Below are 16,812 nucleotides of genomic sequence, written 5' to 3' on the forward strand. Positions count from 1 at the left end.
AACCGATCGTGTTGCTGCTGCCATATGACGACAGCTAGTCCGGGAGAACGCGAAGTGAAAAAAATCTACCTCGCGTAGCAGAAATTTGTTTACCAGTGTGCAATCGATCGTGTTGATGCTGATCACGCCCGCTAGTGTGAGAAAGCGCGAAGTGATAAAACTAATGTCTGCATCGAAGAGCACAAAGTTATTTAGTGCGGAATCGATCGTGTTATAGAAGCTTATTAAACGAAGCACATTGATCTTGCGATGAATTGATTTGAAACACAGTTTTTGTTTTCTTGTTTTCAAATAACTTTGTTTACGATAAATATTTAGTCGCTTACCAAGGGGCTTCACATGAATTACTTTCTCAACTAACCAACGATTACTTTCTCGTAGCGCTCACGGAGATGCAGACCATTTCTCGGTCTCTTATGACAATCTAACTAACTTTTCTCTCCTAATCCTAAATTGCCTGTAAGGACGTGGACAGCATCGTTATTGGTTATGAATAGAAAACTCCGAAGCAAGTAAACAATAAGATTAACTTTCTTGTATCCCAAGAATACTATTTAATTGGTGAGCTGTGCATATTTGCTGTTTCTCTGCCAATCATGATTAACAACTACGATGTACACAATATTTTTTTAGATCTCCACATGGAATTTGCAAAAAAAAATCCAGAACGGGTTGAAAGATCATTAAAATTGCTGAAAGTTCATTACTTATGATTGCTATCAGCTCATACAGGCCATAACAGCTGTTCTCATATGCCAAGGACACACAGACAATAGCTCAGTTCGTCGAGCTGATTGTATATAAGACTATGGCTCTGTGAAATTCAATCTGAAGTACATATCTTTGTGCATTTTAGAAAGGTGCACAGCATTTTTCTAGTGAGCAAATGTGTGCTATATATTATGTAGACGAAGAATAAGAAGGAATAAGTTTTGGCTGTTACGCCTTTTTCAAATGTTGGTCTAGTAATATCAATTCTCTATCTGCGTATACGCCTGGCAGATGTGGATGCATAATTGAGTATCCCACTAAATAAAAAAAAATCTTAGCATTCATTTTCTAATTTTGACTTTTGACTAAATAGGGGAGGAGGTTCGGTTGTGGGCACCCTTTTGTGTTTGGTCCATAACTTTGGCCCTGGTTAATCTCATGCCGACATTTGTATAGCAATGGAAAGCTAGACGTATAACCTTACTACTAGCAAAGAAATTAGTAGGTATGATTTCATCGATTTGAAAAAAAATGGACAATTTAGAAAATTTGGCATTTTTTGAACATTTCCATTTGTGGGCACCCTTGAAAACTTAGCTAAAAATAAAGAAGCAAGAATGAAAACCACCCAAATTTAAAAACAAGGAATAGTTTATTCATTCTTATAGCTAGGAGACAATAAAAAAAACAAATCAATCCACCTAGCAGTGATGATGCCTCCCTCGGAGGATGCAAGAAGGAGGATGTTGAAAAAAAATCACATAAGAAAGGTCTAAAATAGCACTTTAGGTGAATGGGTTTCAATTTTTCATTGATTTACGTTTTATTGGTATGCATCACAGTCAAAAAATCGTGATTAACCACCCTAGCGGTGATAGTGCCTTTTTCGTTTATTACAAAAAAACATATTTTGGTCATAAATTTTGATTCCATAGTCCAATCTGACCAATTTTCAATAGGAAACAATGAGACAGGGTTCCCCGTTGAATACAACTTGTTAAAAGCAAATTGGCCAACACTTTGATCCAAAAAGTCTGTGTTTAGTTTTTATAACTAAACTTGCCCAAAAAACAAAAATATAAAATAAACTCATTATTTCAATCAATTATGCCTAAATAAATATAAAAATTGCATAAAAATGTTATTGAAAATAAGTTAAGGGACAACTAAAACGATATTGAATAATTTATCAATAAAATTATGGTGCCCATAACCGAACCAATAAGAGTGCCCACGACCGAATTTCGCAGCCTTTTTTTAATGTGAAGAAAAAAAAATTCGCGCTAAAATTTTGATGGCAATCATCATTGAGCCTCAAAATAGATTTAATTTACTGTATAAATACGCATTAGAACTTACTTTTTGAATTAAATCACTTCAATTTATGACAATTTGTAAAAGGCAAAAAAAAACTTTCGTGTTGTTTTTCTTGTACAGTAGCCGTTTGATAACTGCAAAATGTTTACTTTTCAGTTAACGAATGCCGTTCGATAACTGCAATGCATTCTAGACGTCAAACGGTTGTCAATCGACGTCGGATGCAATAAAAGTGCATCTAAACGTGGAGCGCAATACAGCTGTCATTGAGTATGACATCAGTTTGAAGTTTAGCTGTCCGATAACTGCAAAACCGTTGCAACTATCGAATTGCAGTTAAAAAGCATTGCAGTTAAATGACTTGCAGTTATCGAACGTCTACTGTACAACACATTGATTTGTTTCTAGTTCAACGTTGAGATGCCCATCCGATTTGATATTAGCATTAGCATTGAGCAATTAGCACAATTTCGTAGGTGGTACAAGCCAAGACTATTGTATGAGAGTAGCAGCACTTTCATCCGTTACCACAGATATTGATTTGGGACTAATCATTATCTCTTAGATGGAAGCAATGCACTCTCCAATAGTCGAGATCTGTCCTGGCCACGTCCTTGCGAATACTGAGGAAGGGGAAGGGTGGTTGGCTGGACACCTACTTAAGAAAGATGCAAAGAACTCTACGGCTCTACGACCTCTCATAGGTGCCACGGGAGGTTTTGAAATTGTGTGGAAGGTTATAACAGTAGGAATCGTTTTGGTAGAACGCGAAACACAGAAAGAACCAAGATAGAAATTCAAAGTAGGAAAGGGACGAGCCTGGAATTGAACCCACGACCTCCTGCTTATAAGGCAGAAGCGGTAGCCACTAGACCACCGAGCTCGTCATGATGCCCATCCGATTTGATATTGAGCACAAAACATCATGCTACTATAGCAAACAAATGACGGTTGTCAAAGTGACAGCATCTCTTATCTGTCAATAGATACATAGAGATGCCCATAACCGAACGGTGCCCACAACCGAACCTATTCCCCTATAGTAGGGGCCCTACTATAAAACCACGCTGACAAGACAATATGAAGTATGCTTCAGCATAATTACATAATTCTTAAGTGAACTAAGGTTTTAAACGAAATTTGAATCCGTATATGAAAAATCTCACAATTTCTATATTTTTTACTAATATAAAACTTATATAAAATTGATCAGATTCGAGAGCACACGCTCCACGAAGAATACCTTTGTAAGCGGCACAAATGCTGGGGTATTGCCTTATCGCCAATGGTATATGCGGCGATTTATTACGGACTGCCTCTTCTGTTATTATTACTCTATTGGTCGCAAAACAGTTACATATATGACTTGGAAAAAGTGAAATCAGAATTGCGTACCAACCAATTTAATAAAAATTCCGCGGAAAAAAAATAAAATTTCGTTTCGTTTCGAAAAATTTCGAATTAAATGAACCTTGGTTTCGTATCGTTTCGAAGTCTCGAAAGTAAATCTATATTTCGTTTCGTTTCGATACGAATCAAGTTAGACATTTTAAATTTCGTTTCGTTTCGTTTCGTTAGGAAAAAGTGTGTTATCGCATACCCTTACTCGATACGGAGGCGGCGCACAACTGTCATTTTTGTTGATTTAGCTTTGCTACGTCGCAGCATGCATGAAAAAATAAAAATTACAGTTCTGCGTTGCTTCCGTATCGAGTGGTGTGCCTCCGAAAACGCGAGCACTTTAAATCTTGGATTCCGTGAGGAGTGACCTAATACCTTAATACAAAGATAAGAATACCAACGACTAACGGATCTTTTCCCTATGCATTTTATAGACCGATGAGCATTGCAAAATGCCAATATGAATTATGATCATAATGTCATGAACGGAAAAATTTTACGAATTCATGATTTTATAATCATGATAATAGCAAAGGATTTGTGTACTTGCTATGCTATCTAAGAGCAGAGTACTCTTTTTCATTTTTAAAATGATCATTTGAACAAGCTAATTTAACAAGAGGTCTGGATTTCATCGGAACAAACTGGTCAAATGCGCATAGTAAAATAATTGACCCTCCCTGGTAACATTTTGGTTTTATGCTGGTTTTATAGAAGTCATTAAAAGTCAGTAACTTGGACGGTCAATGCAACTAGGTTGACATCGAATGCTTTCTTCGGTATGTTTGAACCCAAACTGTTTAAAAAGATTATTTTAAATATGATGGTTCATATTAACGACAATTCAATTTTTGTTGATGAGCAATTTAATATCCACCACAAACATTCAACCACTCTGTAACCGTTTGGTTACAAAGTTTAGATTTTTGTTTTGGTATATTGTTGTTTTGTTTCGAACCTTCACGTTTCTCGTGTAAAAACAGCAGAGCTAACACCGCTCTAAAAATGAGGGTGCTACCAAATATTCAACATGGCATCATGATGGGGCAATTGCCATGTTGGATGAAATGACATGCAAAATAGCGGGAAAATATTGAGCCATTGCCCAAATTCGGCCTCTTTAATATCAGGCGTTGTTTTTTTTAAGTGCAGTTGAAACAGTGTGAGAACAACCGCCCCCCCCCCCCTTCCTAGCAGGAGCTAGATTTTATAATTAGGGAAAACTGTTCAGGTTATTCGACGCTGTGCACTGGACAACCTGGTTTTAATACCAATCGGTCATTTAGGACCTCTTTTGTCTCTTCCTTTTGTGTCTTGTCCTTTTGTGTTAGATTCCGTTCAGCACACGGCTCGTCCTGCGAAGCCAATCGGCTTCCGCGCCTAACCGTAAAAGACCGTGGATTCTCAAAGAAGGACCTTTATCTCGGGCCATAGGCCCTAAACGAAAAGGAGATTTCTCCTCTCGGCCGTCCAAGGTGGCTAAGCCACGGCCGGCCGATCGCGCCTTCGAGGGAAGACGCCTGCCTACCATCGTCCAGCAACGCCCGGTGGTCCCGTCGGATGACGATCGTCCACATAGCCGCTCGCCTCGCTAGTCCGGCGAGATTTCTGGCCGCAAAGCTAGACAGGAGTCGCTGTGCAGGCTATTCCGGCCCCAACAACCGAAGCAGCAGCGGTATGTACCGGTACCATCGATTAAATTAGGTTACACTTGACAAATTAACACACAATATGTTTACACAGAACAACACGCACAAGCCACAAATAGGAAAAATAACGTTATTCAAGTAAAGTGAAAGCTCCCGGTGTTAGTTTTTGTTTACCGCGACAAACCCAGTAGTTAGCCGACCCTGGGATTGCCGGAGAGTCTCTTGTGTCCTGGTCTGGCCTAAGTATTGATTGTCGACGATTCAGGAAACTCTAGTTTCAACTCATCAGTTATTAAGAGCTACGAATTCAATTCGAATTAACAAATATGAAGAATATTCGACTAAAGTTGCTCTTCTTGAATGATTTAATCAGATCTCATTGTCCGTAATGGTGACCTTTTTGTTACGAAGACTAGTACTACAAAAAGAATTCACTTCTGAAGCAAGAAATGTTTCTTCAGAAAGTGTAGGGAATGGGATATACACCCGATTCTGTTTTTACACGGATTTTTTCTACATGGCCATGTTAAAAAAATCCCATGTCACAGAGTAGTTTAACGGGATTCCATTCCGTAGAAAGCCTCAACATATAGTAATAGCAATAATATGTCACTTTTCGGTGAAATCTAGCCATTTTGGGTGCGTTCTGTAGAAACAAGCATACTGGAGCCCATATCGTATAACATTTTTACTACCTGGTCTTCTGAATCCTAGTTGTGGCAAAAGCTAATAAAATGTTGTATTGGAATTTTGGCATATTCTGAACTTTTATAAAAACTCATGCATATTAGTGCTCAACACTATTTCCTTCTACGTTTGAAAAGCTTTTAAACCAAATACACAAATAACAGCAACTGACCAGCTCAGGACAGAAGAGACTATCCGCCAATCCTATGGTCGGCTAGCTATTGGATTTTCCGCAACAAAAAAAATCTCAACCACTTCGCGGACAGTCGTCGTAGGTGGTTTTGGACCGTACGCTACCAACGTCTGTAACTTCTGAACCCCTGTACCGATTTTAACAAAATTTGGAACACACATTCTTTATCTGAAGAATGCGATGATAAGGGGGTTAGGGATGCTATTTGGAAAAGAGGGAGAGTTTGGTGGAAGGAGCATTGTTTAGTTATCGTTCAACTCATTGTAATTTCGGAACCCCTTGGCAGTTTTAAACCAAATTTGGAACACGCATTCTTTATATTAAGGAGACGACGATAGTGGCTTAGGGATGGAAAAAGTAAGGGCGTGGAGGAGAGGTATTTGTTTAGTTATCGATCAACTCAACCCTTCATCGAATCGAAATCGTGGTTCACCCAGGGAAAAGCAATGAGTAATGTGTTTTCTTCTGGATGGTGAATGTGATCCCTTCTTTGAAAATAGACGTTTACCCGGAATAAGGCTTGTTATTCCTTATTTAGAAATATACGTTTGTCCGGAAAAAGGCAATTATGGATTTGATCCCTTCTTCAAAATCAGTCAATGTTTGCAAATGAAATCTGCCTTCTTTTAATCAAATGTTACTATGAATGGGGTTCCAATTAATTGGTCTAGTGAAATCAAATATTTGGGACTTATGCTGAATCGAAAATAAACATCACTTCAACATCACAACATCACATTGAAAGCATTAAGGCCAAATGTAATAAATATATTAAGTGTCTAATTACATTTTTTTATTTTATTTATTATCAGGCTAAGGCCGGAGTGGCCTGTGCTGCACATAAAAGTCTTCTCCATTCAGCTCGGTCCAATGCTGCACTTCGCCAACCACGCAGTCTGCGGAGGGTCCGCAAATCGTCCTCCACCTGATCGATCCACCTTGCCCGCTGTGCACCTCGCCGTCTTGTTCCCGTCGGATCGTTGTCGAGAACCATTTTCACCGGATTACTGTCCGACATTCTTTCTACGTGCCCGGCCCACCGCAGTCTCCGATTTTCGCGGTGTGAATGATGGATGGTTCTCCCAACAGCTGATGCAACTCGTGGTTCATTCGCCTCCTCCACGTATCGTCCGCCATCTGCACCCCACCATAGATGGTACGCAGCACTTTCCTTTCAAAAATTCCCAGTGCGCGTTGGTCCTCCACGAGCATCGTCCAGGTCTCGTGTCCGTAGAGAACTACCGGTCTTATAAGCGTTTTGTAGATAGTCAGTTTGGTACGGCGGCGAACTCTATTCGATCGGAGCGTCTTACGGAGTCCAAAGTACGTACGATTTCCAGCCACTATGCGCCTCCGAATTTCTCTGCTGGTATCGTTATCGGCGGTCACCAGTGAGCTCAAGTACACGAATTCTTCTACCACCTCGATTTCGTCACCACCGATAGAAACTCGTGGTGGGTGGCTTACATTGACCTCTCTTGAGCCTCTTCCTATCATGTACTTCGTCTTCGACGTGTTGATGACTAGTCCAATCCGTTTAGCTTCGCTTTTCTGTCTGATGTAGGTTTCCTCCATCCTCTCAAAGTTACGTGCCATGATATCAATGTCGTCGGCGAAACCAAATAACTGGACGGACTTCGTGAAAATCGTACCACTCGTGTCAATCCCTGCCCTTCGTATTACTCCCTCCAAAGCGATGTTGAATAGCAGACACGAGAGACCATCAGCATCACCTTGCCGTAACCCTCTACGCGTTTCGAAGGGACTCGAGTATGCCCCTGAAACTCGAACTACGCACATCACCCGATCCATCGTCGCCTTGATCAACCGTATCAGTTTATCCGGAAATCCGTTTTCGTGCATTAGCTGCCATAGCTGGTCCCGATCGATTGTATCATATGCGGCTTCGAAGTCGATACATAGATGATGTGTGGGCACGTTGTATTCGCGGCATTTCTGCAATACCTGACGTATGGCGAACACCTGGTCTGTGGTAGAGCGTTCACCCATAAATCCAGCCGGCCCCACGAATTCTCTTGCAATTGGTGTTAGTCGGCGGCATAAAATTTGGGAAGAGTACCTTGTAGGCGGCGTTCAGCAATGTGATTGCGCGGTAGTTGCTACAATCCAGCTTATCGCCCTTTTGTAGATGGGACACACGACACTTTCCATCCACTCCTGGAGCAGTACCTAATGTTTCCAAACCTTGGTAATTACCCAGTGCAACGCTCTAGCCAGTGCCTCACCACCGTGTTTCAAAAGCTCTTCTGGTAGTTGGTCAACTCGGTCGGCAAATCTCCTTCTGGATTTCCTGGAGTTTCGGAGCCGGAAGTCGCATGTCCTGCGCGCGTGCTCCTAGGTTCATCACCATACCGCCACCGTTGTCTGCCATATCGCCATTCAGGTGCTCTTTGTAGTGCTGCCGCCACCTTTGGATCACCTCACGCTCGTTTGTAAGAAGGTTCCCGTTTATGTCCTTACACATATCGGGCTGTGGCACGTGGCCCTTACGTGAACGGTTCAACTTCTCATAGAACTTTCGTGCGTTATTAGCGCGGTACAGTTCCTCCGTCTCTTCACGGTCTCGATCTTCTTGCTGGCGCTTTTTCCTCCGGAAAATCGAGTTTTGTCTGTTCCGCGCCCGTTTGTATCGTGCCTCGTTCGCCCTCGTGCGGTGTTGCAGCAATCTCGCCCATGCTGCATTCTTCTCCTCAACTAACTGCTCACATTCGCCGTCATTCGCCGTGATCCGGAGCCACCGTGCCTAGTGCAGCGGTTGCGGTGCTTCCAATGGCGGATCGAATATCTCTCCAGCCATCTTCAAGAGATGCTGCGTCTAGCTGCTCTTCCGTTGGGAGTGCCACTTCCAGCTGCTGCGCGTAGTCTTGGGCTAGTCTACCGTCTTGTAGCCGCCCAATGTTTAGCCGCGGCGGACGCCTCCGACGCGTGTTGATCACCGTCGAGAGTTTTGAGCGCAGACATACTGCAACGAGGTAGTGGTCGGATTCAATATTTGCACTGCGGTAAGTGCGTACGTTCGTGATGTCGGAGAAGAATTTACCGTCGATTAGAACGTGGTCGATTTGGTTTTCCGTTACTTGATTAGGTGATTTCCATGTGGCCTTGTGGATATTCTTGCGAGGGAAGAAAGTGCTTCGGACTACCATTCCGCGGGAGGCTGCAAAGTTTATGCATCGTTGGCCGTTGTCGTTCGATACGGTGTGCAGACTATCCGGTCCGATGACCGGTCTATACATTTCCTCCCTTCCTACCTGAGCGTTCATGTCATCGATGACGATTTTGACGTCCCGCAGTGGGCATCCATCGTATGTCTGCTCCAGCTGCGCATAGAACGCTTCTTTCTCGTCGTCGGATCTCCCTTCGTGTGGGCAATGCACGTTGATGATGCTATAGTTGAAGAAACGGCCTTTAATCCTCACCTTGCACATCCTTGCGTTGATTGGCTGCCACCCAATCACGCGTTGGCGCATCTTTCCCAGCACTATGAAGCCGGTTCCCAGCTCGTTGGTGGTGCCACAGCTTTGGTAGAAGGTAGCCGCTCGATGCCCGCTTTTCCACACTTTCTGTCCTGTCCAGCAGATTTCCTGCAGCGCTACGACATCGAAGTTGCGGGGATGTAATTCATCGTAGATTATCCTGTCGTAACCTGCGAAGCCTAGCGACTTGCAGTTCCATGTTCCAAGCTTCCAATCGTGATCCTTTATTCGTCGCCTAGGTCGTTGCCGATTGTATCAAGTCGTATTATCTTCTATGTCGTTCGTAATAGTTGTTTTTAAAGGCGGCTTATTGGGCCTGCGCAAACCTCCTGTCTCGTCGGAGGGCCGTCGTGTCAGAGCTGTTTAGCGTCCCACCTAACACCAGGATTTGGGCTTGTGCGCTTTGAGCGGCACACGGTCGCTTTGGCGGAGCCTACTTGCGGATTCATGCAGCTTTTTATAGAGGTTTAACAGGGCCCACTGTCAAACCCCACCACATCCTAGGCAGGCGCCACAACTCGCAGATGGCCTTGGGAGGGATCGTCAAGCCCTTGGACATAGTCCCTGCTGCCCCCACTGATCTGTCTAATTACACTTACAAACAGAAAATCAAAACTATATCTTAAGGACAATTTTTTAATTTACAAACTATTTTTTATACCAGCCATGATGTATGCCAATATGGACTAGTTGCTGCAATACCAGAAAAGCACAATTTTGAAAATGATTCTGAAGTTGGCTCCCTGTTAAAGTACCAATGTTCTTCGTAAAATTTCTAATATTGAGACACGGCAACAAATGTCCAATAAAAAAATTCCAATTTTAGACAAAAATCGTTGCAATCTTCTATTGCAGCGATTGGCTTAGCTCAGGTTGTTATACCTATATGGTTCAATTAAACTAGAGGAAAAATTATAACTTCCAGAGGCAAGTATTAAATAAATAAAAATGAATTACAGTAAATAAGGATGATAGTGTTAATCGAACACGGGACATCTAGTCTGAGATATGAATACATGTAATAGATCTTAAGCAAATAAAATCAGTAAAAAAAATTGAATAATGTATTCTTGATAGATGTAAACGATCAATAGGCCTTTAGTAACTGAGAAAGGCATGTAGGGTGACAGATCCGGATTTTTGTGGGGTTCATGGGGCGGGGAGCATGGCCCCGGGCCTCCACGAATCCTTGTGTACCAAAATCAGCTAGTTTTATCCATAAGAAAATTATTTTGAGCTTTTTAGTGGAATGTTTTCACCTGTCATAAGACGAGTTTATACAATCCCATTGAATTCCACCACTTAATTGTATCTTGACAGATATGGCTACTAGAACAACGGACGGATACAGCATGGCGAGGAAAAGTAAAGATGTATCTCAAGCTTGCAAGATTATGTATGAACGAGAACTACTTTACATTCCGTGGAAGCTTCTACAAACAAACGAAGGGTGCACCTATGGGAAATCCGCTATCACCGTTCTTGTGCGAATTATTCATGGCGAATTTGGAGGACAACCTAGAGGAACAAGGAGTACTACCCGAGAAGTGGTGGAGATACGTGGACGACATTTTCAGCATCATCAACCGGAAAGATCTACCCAGGATTTTGGAAGCGATAAACAACGTGCATAAAGACATCAAATTCACCCACGAGGAGGAAAAGGAAGGTAAATTACCTTTCTTGGATCTACTGGTTATCAAGGGAACAAATGCAACATTAGACTTCGAAATCTACAGGAAGCCCACCAACACCATGAGAGTCATCCCATACACATCAAATAATTCGTATCAGCACAAAATGGCAGCTTTTCATCACATGATCCACAGGATGCAGACGATTCCTCTGAGCGAAGAAGGAAAAACGAATGAGCTACAACACATCTTGGAAACAGCGAGGATAAACGGTTACAAGGAAAGAACAATACAAGCAATCATCAACAAGAAGCAGAGGAACCTACGGAAAAATGAACTGACAACACTGACACCGATCGATGAACCGCTGAAGAGGGTATCGGTCCCCTATGATCGACACATCACCCACCAGCTACGCCATCGACTGAGGAAATTCGGCATCGATTTAGTATTCTCCAGCAGAAGTAATCAACTGAAGACACTGTTGGGCTCCACAAAGGATAGAGTAGAAATGTTAAATAAGGCCGGGGTTTATCAAATTAATTGTTCACAGTGTGATAAAGTATATGTAGGTCAAACAAAAAGATCGTTAGATGTAAGGTTCAAAGAACATATTGCAGAAGTAGGTAAGGCTAAGAGGGAAACTGATAAGGGATTAAATTATGAGTTTAGGTCTAAGGTAGCTGAACATGTATATCAGGAAAATCATTCAATTACGACATCAAACATTAAAATTTTAAGAAATGTCTCTTCTCCGTGGAAACTTGATGTTGCTGAGAGCTTAGAAATCTACCGACAGGTACAAACGCGGTTGTTGAATAAAGATCAAGGAAATGGTAGCTCCTGGCTCTTCAAGTTTATACCTAAGCATTAAGCGCATCAAGCGAGTAAAAATAAGCACCGTAGTAAGATAAGTACCTAGATAAATTATTATACCTACGCATAGTATAAATAGTGTAAGCTGCGATCATTTTCTTCAAGTCGAGTCAAGTACGAGACACTGAAGACGGCCTTACTTTTGAGGTCGAAATACGTATCTGTCCAGATACAATTAAGTGGTGGAATTCAATGGGATTGTATAAACTCGTCTTATGACAGGTAGTTTTATCCGTCACTTATATATTTGAGTACATTTAGGGGCTCCCGAACATTGTCGGCTTCGGGCACCCACATTGTTAAATCTGGCCCTGGGTGACAAATATATATTTACCAGCCACAACTGCATAGTCGTCTACAATGTTCCGCAATATACAAATAGTAGAGTTAAGTTAAAGAGCATGAACTCGTCTTCTAGATACATATGTAAAACAGTGCACTAAACAAACCCCATCACATTTTTGATCTGTTTATTGTTTTTATCGAACGTGAGATCCGACATCTTAAGGGGCGATACTAAGTGTAGTAAATAAATGCTGTCTGCCTGGCTTACACCAGTAATGGCCGTAGAACCAGCGCCGGTTTTTCATAATATTTGTTTTCATAAATCTTCCCCATTATTTTTAGCCAGACAGAGTTCTACCAAGGTATGTCACATACTTTTTTCATTACACGCTGTTTATCGCTTCACTCCTCAAAACGACTCTACAGCATCTTGCGTTGTGGCCGGTGTGCTGTGCGATTCGCTTCACACTCTGTGTAACTTTGCGGGCAACATGTTGTTCACAAAATGTGATGCGATGATGGCTTAGGGTAGCTCAAATGGAAGGAAACATACACTTTTGCTTGAATCCTATTCTCAATTAATTCTATATGTTATGCATAAATCATAAATCTCAATGATTCTGACATATTTACTTATATTTGTCAATTCACTAAATCCAACAAATTCCAAAATCTAACCCAACTAATCACGATATTAACTCGAAACCAAAATAAAAACAAGCATAAATGTCATTCGTTGTTTTGTGATGAAAACTTTCAAGTTTCCATCTTGAGTCACCCTAACGGTGTGGTGCCATTATACGGGAATGTACGTGGGTTGCAGATTTTCCTCGATATTTCCCGTTAGCAGAAAACGGTCGGAAAACTGTTCCATTCGAACGTGTGCGTGCAGTCAGCGATGGTCGGTGAAATCAGCGCATACGTGGGCGACATCGCCGAATGGGAGAGAAAATCAAAATTATGATACACCTTCAAAGGTCGTATGTGACGTCCACGCATTCGCAACCGTTTTACCTGAGATGCTCGAGCTGCGCGATGGTGTTCGCAGCTTAATTGCATCAAATTATTACCAACCGTTGGGGATGTATCTGAGATTAAATATCCGTATATTGAACAATCTATTTGAAATCCGTATTCAAATGTCACACTCATATATGACTCATATGTTTTGAAACGTTAATGATCATGAGATCTAACGGTACGATACAATCCTTAGCATTAATCATGCTGAAGGGATCATATGGAGCGACAACACATTTGGAAAAATGCGAAGTAGAAAAAATCTTATATCTTAAACATCCCACTCCATTTCTAAATTTAAACGGAAAAGTATTTGGCGCATACTTAAGACACGGTTTGCAGGCAAAGGTGCTGATGTATACATATATTGTGATTTTATTTCACCGGCCGGACCGGAAAACTGAATTGTGCCTCCACTGACTGCACTGGCTGAACGTTTATTACTGCAAGAAGAAATGCATTCATGTGTGACGATACCTGATGCCTTTTATTTTTAGATTAGCGGTATGGAATATTAAGTTTAGTTAGCTTATATCAGAAATACTTGTTAAACTCGTCATTAGAACGTTATTTAGCTTAGTATGACTGCACTTAAGTATTTATGATAGCTACTAGAATCAGAGCAATTGTACAAATTATTTAATATTTGTCGTATATTACCTACCATCTGATTTTTCTTTGAATTGCTAGAACTTTTAGAAACATGTTTCCGCAGCCTGGCATGTGTAAGGAAAGGACATAAACGGAAACCTTCTTACGGACGAGCGTGAGGTGATCCAAAGGTGGCGTCTGCACTACGAAGAGCACCTGAATGGTGATGTGGCAGGAAACGAGGGCGGTATGGTGACGAACCTGGGAGTACGCGCACAAGACATACGTTTTTCAGCTTTGGATCTCCATGAAATCCAGGAGGAGTTTGGACGGCTAAAAACAGTATTGGGAAAAACTCAAATTTTTAAAACTCATGGACGATTCAAATCAAGCGTGAATTAAATCGCACCCAATTGAATCATCCATTTGAATCATCGAAGGTTTTCGTTTGATCTCCTTCGTTAAAACCAATGAAACTCAAGAATCATTGTGGAAAAGAAAGAAAAAAATTGCGAATAATATAAGTTTTAACGGAGAGAGTTTTCAATCTTTGAAGAAGATGAAGAAGAAATTTGTATAAGTTCAACGATTATTTCGTAGATAGTATTCAAATCATTAATAATACTATTGAAGATGTGCAAGACGGTTTTGATAGTGATTGCGTCCAGTTTTCTGAAGGTTGATGTATGTTTCGTCACATATCTTATGAAAATCTCAGTGAGGCTGAAAAAAAGTAGGGGAAACTTGGGTAACATGCACCCCCGGGGCAAACGACCTTTTGGCATTTTCAGCCAGGTTCCAGGAATATTTGCAAGATGCGCTGTAGTAAATAATCTTGAAAAACTACCGAAAATGTACTCAAAAATGCCAAAGGGTCGTTTTGCCCCGGAGTTTCATATTACCCTAGTTTCCCCTAGTTCATCAAGCATAGATAATATCAAATTAAAGATTCGGTACAATATCGACTTGACGCAATCGATAAGTATCAGGTTCAGGGTAAGTTCCCCAGTTTTTTTTATACATATTCCTTAATTTATTTGGTTGGCACTGTGGTGTTCGCGTCTCGTAGAATCCACACAGAATCTATTTTTAGGTTACCCATTATCTATGCATCGTCCGTTCCGTTTGTCCATATCGTGAGTCCATGCTGATGCTTTGTTTCGTTCGCCATGTATCCAGTCCGTTGGAGGTATGCCTCCGTGAAGAGGGTCAGATTTGTCAGTTGGCGTCAGCTAACCAAACACGATCACACGCGTTCCCCATGGCGCCAGCGTACTACTGCTGGCGATTGACAAGGGGTTGATTGAAGGGCTGGGAATCGAACCTATGACCATCCGCTTATAAAGCGTACGTGTAGCCGACTAAGCCAAGGGACGCCCTAAGTTACATAGTAGTTGGAAACAATCAACAGTAATACCTATACCAAAGCTGCGAAATGTTGAGTTGACATCCGGGAAGGGGCGCCTAACATAGCTCTGGTCCTCACAAGTTCCAATACTCACGCTTCCACGGGTCTTCCGATGACAATTGACCGCCAGCTAAGAGTTGCGTACTTGGCTGGTAGGTTCGGGGTGGGGTTCGACAGTGGGCTCTGCTGAACTTCTACAAAATGCTGCATGTGTTCCCAAGCAGACCCTATCAAAGCGACCGTGTGCCGCTAAAAGCGCACTAGGCAAGTCCTGGTGTTGGATGGAACTTTAAACAGCCTTTAAACAGTTCTGGCAGCCAGCGGCTGAGTATGAAATACTATTCCCCGGAAGCTATACCTAAGATGGCAGCCCCATCCCGGTGGATAGGGAACCTTGGGCCAACAACCTACTGTTCCCGAAACATAAATTTGTTCGAGAATCCGATAATGAAAGAATACGGACTGATTTTACGGCGACGACTCTGCGCGAAACAACGGACACGAATAGGAACATGGAACGTTTTAACCCTAGCCCAGCAGGGTGAATTGGCACAACTTGCCAATGAGGCACGCCGCATGAAGCTTGAGATCCTGGGACTGAGTGAAGTCCGTTGGCCAAATTTCGGAGAACACAGAAAGTCGTCGGGACATGTTCTGCTATACTCTGGTTTACGAGGTGAACACGCTCGCCAGCATCGCGGAGTTGGCTTCCTACGAAGCGCTCAGCACAGCAAATAATTTTGAAAATTCAACGACATGTAAAATTGCAGCTAGTCCCAACAAACGAATTAACACTCGAAATTAAATTAAATTTGATTGAATTTTACAAGCAAGCACGGTTTAAATTTATTTTGATTTAAAAGAATAGTAAGATTGATTGAATGTTACGTCTATTTGCATGCTCCAAATATGTGCATGAAAATACATTTAAAATCACAACATATTTTTATCTGTGTATAAGTGAAAGGATAATCGTTGCCAGATTTAGAACACGGGTCCGAAACCTAACTATAATCCAATGTTATGCGCCAACCGATGCTGCCGATCTGCAAGACAAAGAGAACTTCTACAGTCAACTCAAAGCCGTCGTAGATAGAATTCCGAAGGGTGATATCAACATCTGTTTAAGCGACTTCAAGAAGATCGGATCCGACAACTCGAACCATGAGCGCATTATGGGACGCCATGGTCTGGGAGAAATGAGCGAAAACGGAGAGCTGTTCGCAGAATTTTGTGGTAATAACGACATGGTGATCGGGGAATCGCTCTTTCCTCATCGACCGGTTCACAAGGTCACGTGGGTCTCCCGTGACGGCTTTACAGAAAATCAAATCGACCACATCTGCATCAGCCGAAAATGGAAACGGAGCCTTCTTGATGTATGGAATAAACGTAGTGCCGTTATCGCGTCTGATCATCACCTCCTCATCGGCGAAATACGCCTGCGCATTGAGCGGATTCGTCGGCAGGAGGAAAGAGTTGGACGACGATTCAACACACGCCGACTGGAAGATGCCACGGTGAAACGGTCCTTCGTTGAAGA

The sequence above is a fragment of the Armigeres subalbatus genome, chromosome 2 (assembly GCF_024139115.2).
Source record: "Armigeres subalbatus isolate Guangzhou_Male chromosome 2, GZ_Asu_2, whole genome shotgun sequence".
In the NCBI taxonomy this organism is placed as follows: domain Eukaryota; kingdom Metazoa; phylum Arthropoda; class Insecta; order Diptera; family Culicidae; genus Armigeres; species Armigeres subalbatus.